The sequence below is a fragment of the Nanorana parkeri genome, unplaced genomic scaffold (assembly GCF_000935625.1).
Source record: "Nanorana parkeri isolate BGI_ZX_2015 unplaced genomic scaffold, ASM93562v1 scaffold926, whole genome shotgun sequence".
Taxonomy (NCBI): Eukaryota; Metazoa; Chordata; class Amphibia; order Anura; family Dicroglossidae; genus Nanorana; species Nanorana parkeri.
In genome coordinates this window covers 297,243-303,242 of record NW_017307194.1, presented here as the reverse complement: position 1 = coordinate 303,242, position 6,000 = coordinate 297,243, and the positions used below count along the sequence as shown (strand labels likewise).

Genomic DNA, 6,000 nt, shown 5'->3' with positions numbered 1-6,000 from the left:
GGGAACATGGAGGAGGAAGGGGGAGGGTGGATGTGTGTGTGTGAGACAGAGGGGGGCAGGGCGCTGCTTCTCTATACCGGCTCCTCACCGGTCCGCCGGCTGTGTGTGGGGAGATGAATGGGGGTGCCGGTACCGGGCTAGGCAGTATATGGTCATGTGACCTGTATACATGGACATTATGCATAGAAGTTGGTATATGATACGTGAGGGGGAGGGGTGACCTCATGTATCCCCATTCATCCTTCCCTACACTTTCCTTCATCCATTCACTGAGGGCCTGGTCACCATGTGGTAACCCACGGCAACGCTCCCTTGGTGCCATGCTTATGCATTACGCTGCGTTCTGCATATAGCAGTCGGCACCTGTGTGCGCTGTTTACGCCATAATGCTGCGTCATGGTGCGCTCTGCACCCCCTTTTTTAAAAATATATAAGACCACGGCATGACGCTGCATTTCATAGACTCCGAACTGTCATTTTGTGACCTTTCAATAAAGTTGTACTTGTGCCACCCCTACCTATCGCTCACCTGCCTATGAACATCGTAGCTTGCGCTTTGTGCATTGCAGCGCAAAACAGTAACGCTGCCAAAAAATGGCGAACGTGCACTATTCAGGTGTGTCTGCCGGAGGGTGTTGTTTAGAATGCATTGCACGGGTGCGTTGCCACACGTCAGTGGGAACGGGCCATAGGGCAGGGGCTGGGCAATCCCCAAGAGCCAGGTCGTCAATGCTTCTTTAAAAAAAGACAGCCAGCGCCCAAATTTAAAGGTTTCCCGTAGCTGTCGGTGGAGCTGGCGCATAAAATGTATCCTGCTGGCTCCCTGATTGGCCAGAGTGGCTCCCGAATTTCATTTTAATTGGTCCCGCCCCCGTTCTTAGGGTCACGGTAGACAAGTCGCCAACTTGCGTTTTCCCGTAGAGTCTATCTCCCGGTATACGCTATACACCCGCTAAGTCACTCGATTTCTGCAGCCTGCGAGGGAGCGACTCTGCCCGTACGGAGAAGGATCGGCTGTTTCCGCGCATTCCTCCCACTTTGGCTGGACAAACGAGAGGTGTGTTGCAGAGCTTTTGCCTGCCAGGGTGCAAAGCGGCACTCGCCCAGCCTGCCAGGGAGTGGCACGGGGGACAGGTGAATATTCATCCGCGCTGCTTGGCGGTCTCCAATGTCCAGGGCGCCCTGCCTGCCATACCCCTAAGTCTTCTTTTAGGGCCCATTCACACCATCTCGTTTTGGTAACTCGCGGCGACGCACGTAAACGGTTTTGCCGCTATGAGGTGCCAGTCATTGTGAATGGTGCCTTGACGCACCTTGTGACAGCCGTGCATTGCAGTGCTAATGCACCAATTATTGGCATCGCAGAGGGATGCACTTTAGCGCGTTGCACAGGTATGTTTTAGCATGCTGGTTGGTGAAGTTCGGACGTGCAACACGGTAACGTGCGCTGTCAAAAAAAATGGCCAAGGTGCACTTTTTGGCTGTGCAATGCACGGCATTGGTGACGCCACTCAGAATGAATGACGCCGTATTGCCCCAATGCAATTAATCATTACTGGAACAAGATGTGAGCGTGCCCGTGAATCTGGGACGACACCCTGGTTGTTGCATTCCGAGATGTTCTTCCTTCTGCGGACGCACCGGCGATTTTGTTTGCTTTAGCGATTGCCTTCCTGGTCAGGGTGCCTGCAGAGGACATAAATGTGCCCCACCCCCGGAATGAATGAGCACGCTTCCTTATAGCCGAGGTGGATGAATTACTATGGAGTTCATGAGCCGGCCTTTGCTCTCCGGGATCCGGCAGCCAGCTCCATTCATAACAACTAGAGAAAGCCTCATAAGTTGGGCGCCAGCTATCGATTTTAAGGCGCACCGGCGACCTGAATTTGTCCAGCTTCGGCTTAAAGACAAAGTCCACCGTTTGCCTAAGGCCCCATTCACACTGAGCGATTTTTGCAGCGATATCGCTCATATTTCCACGCGATATCGCTCTATGTAGCTTCTCCAATCCATTTCAATGGAGCTGTTCACATCTCGTCGCTCAATATCGCTTGTAGCTTGTCGCTCCTACATGGTCCTTTTTTCTGCGGATTTCGCTCCTGATTGCATACAGCCCAAAAGGAAAAAGTCGCGCAATATCGCACATATAAAATCGCGCAATTTTCATGTCGCTTAGTGTGAATGGGGCCTTAAAATGAATGAAATGCGCGTGCAATAATAAGGTATAAATGTGCTTGTTAAATTTAATTTTTTTTGCCTTCAAAGTTTTTTTTGCAACTGCAATCAGTGAATGGCGGGTGCAATGCTCTGGCTCCTGCAGAGTCTTTCTCCCGGTCGATGTCCAGACCGAGGTATAGGGATAGGAGGAAGTGCCAATGGAGGAAGTGCTGTGACGTCTCCGCTCTTGTGCTCCATTGACCTCTGGTGCGGTGGCTGATGGGTGCAGTTATTTTGTACAGTAGAAGGAAAGGCTCCACAATGACCCGCCTTGGAGTTGCTGCCTCCCCATGGCTCTGTTTCCTGCTGTCATTTTCTTATAAATCGCTATCTACCTCCTTCATGTTCTACGTGGTCACATGACCACAAAGCTTTCTCTCTTTTCTCTGCGTCTGATGGGAGTCAACTCTCCCGGCAGGCCAGGCTTTAGAATTATAGATGCTGGCGGGTGAAGTTTTCTCTCTAGGATCGGCAGGAATTCAGTAGAGGATTGTCCCTCAGGGGTCCTTCAGTATAGTGCGAGGATGTGAAGCATGCATTAGACATAATGGCATCAGCGGGCCTCCAACTGCTGGAGCGGACGGGGCTAAGTGGCTGTGACTGCAGGAGCGGGGATCAGGTAAGTAAAAGTGATTTATGCAGGTCCTCTACACCAGGGCTGGGCAACTCGGGCACTCCTGCTGTAGAACTACATGTCCCACGAGGCATTGCAAGATTCTCATTCATGGGCATGGCTCCCAGAGGCAGTTGCATGACGGGATTTGTAGTTTCCCCACAGCTGGAGGGCTGGCTCTAGACAAGGGGTAGCCAACCTGCGGCCCTCCAGCTGTGGGGAAGCTACAAATACTATCATGCATCTGCCTCAGTAGGCCATGCCTGTGGCTGCCAGAGACTTGCAATGCCTAATGGGACTTGTAGTTTCATCACAGCTGGAGGGCTGCAGTTTGGCTACCCCTGCTCTAGACATTACCGAGCAGTTAACCCCTTGCATTGAAGGGTTTTGTTTTCCTGCAAATCGGCTTTAATAAAGTTATGTGAGTGATTATAAGATGTATGCCGGGGCTATCAGAGCAATGGGGAGGCTGTTTTCAAAGGTGGATTATTATGTAGCCCAGGGATAGACAACCTCAGCACTCCAGCTGTTGTGGAACTACATATCCCATGTGGCATTGCAGGAGCTTATCAGCCACAGGCATGACTAGCAGTCAGAGGCTTGATGGTGTTTGTAGTTGTTCTACAGCTGGAGTGCCGTGGTTGCTTACCCCTGGTGTAGTCTCTCCTCCTACTTTAAGCCTAATGATAGACTGATCATGCTGCTGAAAGTGCCAGCAATCAATCTGGTCTGGCAAAGTACTCTGCAAAGTTATTAACCCTTACAGTGGGGCTACCCCAGCACTGCAAGGGTTAAGGGCTCTTTTTGGTCTAGGAAAGAAAATAGGTTATACTCGCCCGATCCTTCAGGCTGGCTGTGATAGTGCTCCCTCCTACGCTCCAGTGATGGTATGTCCCTCGTGGTCCTACGCACTGTGTATAGAATGTGATGACTCGGGGACCTTAGTCCGCTTCAGGGGGCTAGCGAGGCTGGAAGGACCGGTCTAAGAGCAAGCCAGCCCTGAGGATCGTGTGAGTATCATTTATTTTACTCCCTAGACCAAAATGAGCAGTTAACCCTTGCAGTGGGGCTACAGGTGATGAGAGAGCATGGAGAAGGCTTGCTGGGCAGCGTGTAATCACTCGCTGCCCGGCTTCCTGATACTGAAGGCTCAAGTATCGGGCTAGGCATCAGAGCATTTGGGCGAATAAAAGTACTCGCCCAAATACTCTGCATCGGTACCGATACTAGTATCAGTGCATCCCTAATGGCTTCCTATTAGCATGTGACTGATTACTGCTACATGTTACTTGTGTAGCTTGCCCCATAGGGAGCCATTTGATTCATTTTTTGCTGGTTATTTTCATAGGATAGCTGGACCACCAATCTATCCCATTGTGGCTTTAGACTGAAATGTTTTTTCATTTAGCCTGCGGGCTGAGTGTAAAAAAATTTACGCGATTCCTTCTACACAATCAGCGTGTCGATTGAGGAATTGCTGCTGTTTGCATTGTATTCTGCAGGTGCCGCCCCCCATCAGGTTACCCGACCATTGGCTGCCTGCTCTGATCGCACAAAGATTTTCCAGCCGGCTGCTTCGATCAGCTGATTGCGGAATATCGGCTGAAAGGGAGCTGACAGCCCCACACGCTGTGCGAATTTCGGTTGATGCATTAAAAACCGTCCGAAATCCGACCAGTGTATGGGCACCTTTTTAGTCTTACTATACATGGTAGGGATGCACCGATACCTATACTAGTATCGGTGCCGATACCGAGTATTTGGGTGAGTACTCGTACTCGCCCAAATGCTCCGATACCTAGCACGAGTACTTCCTATATCAGGTAGCCAGGCAGCGCATCATTACATGCTGCCCGGTTTCCCGATTGGCCAGGAAACGGCTCCATGCTCTCTCGTCACTTGTGATGAGAGAGCATGGAGCCGACTTCCCGGCCAATCAGGAAGCCGGGTAGCGTGCAATGACGCGCTGCCTGGCTTCCCGATTGGTCAGGAAGCTAGCAAATCCGGAAGCCGGCGTCATGCTCCCTCATCATCTCATGAATCATAATATTAAGAAAGTGACCTTAAAGCATTAGTTTGTATTGCTTTAGAAAAAATGTGACCTGTTCCTTTAAGAAAAAGTATCAGTAATTGGTATCTGCGAGTACTTGATCAAAAGTATCGGTACTCGGTCTTAAAAAAGTGGTATCGGTGCATCCCTATTACATGGGAATAGGATGAGCTGATCCAAGCATTGGTTGTGATAGGCCAGCGTTGCAGTAACTCATTGTAAAATTATTATATTTAGAATTACACCCCAAAGCACAGTAGGTGCCACCAATGGACACGCAGTCGGGACCGGATTTACTCACTGCTGCCCCAAGGCCAGGTTCCTCAATGCGCCCCCCTCCCCGCCAAGTAGAAAGGCATCATGGCACACTCACAAACCAGCATGTAAAACAACTTGTCTCACCACTAAGGACAATGACAGAGGTTTGGATACACGTCTTCTGCAAAGGATGTGTAAGCCGCACTGCCGCGCCAAGGCACCTCTTATAGTGCGGTCCTAACTCTAAACTATGAGAGTCTCCATCTTGGAGCACATGGGGGCAGAAGATATCAAATTGGGTGCAGGCCTGTCAGGAGGACGCCCCACCTCCTTAAAGGTACAGAGACACACAAGGGATCCCGCACATCCCATTGGCAGCTGAGAAACCCCATGCGTCGCTGCACCAAATCGGTAAAGCAAAACAAACGACAAACGCACTCAACAATTTGTGACCAGTTATACAGTAAGGTGCACACGAAATGGGCTTTGAACAGTGGTACAGTAGAAAGGCATCATGGCACACTCACAAACCCCCCTGGAGAATGGCAGACCTGCAGGCTGCATACAAATGATCTCAGTGACATCGCTGGGATCACTTGTTCAAAACAAGCTGTGGCTTCCCCGCTATACATTTAGCTTTGCTTGCCCAAAGCAGGGCTAAATGTAGAAAACAAATACGCGCCCAGCGCCCGGAACTGCATGTCCTGGACATCAGGAGAGGGGAATTCCACACCTCTGCTGCCGTGAGGCCGAGCCTTGGTTGGCCTTGTGTGAAATCCGGCCCTGCGCGCAGTGCAGCACACCACAAGGAGCATGTTGTGCGTTGTGATGCGCCGTTTAAAAAGTGCAGATCCGATCCTCC

At 50.7% G+C, this 6,000-nt stretch overlaps 1 protein-coding gene across 1 annotated transcript in view; it reads left to right on the top strand.

Moving 5' to 3' along the window:
• PPP2R2A (protein phosphatase 2 regulatory subunit Balpha) overlaps positions 1-6,000 on the top strand; it is a 46,783-nt gene that overhangs the window by 292 nt on the left and 40,491 nt on the right. The gene's annotated exons all lie outside the window — the stretch shown is intronic.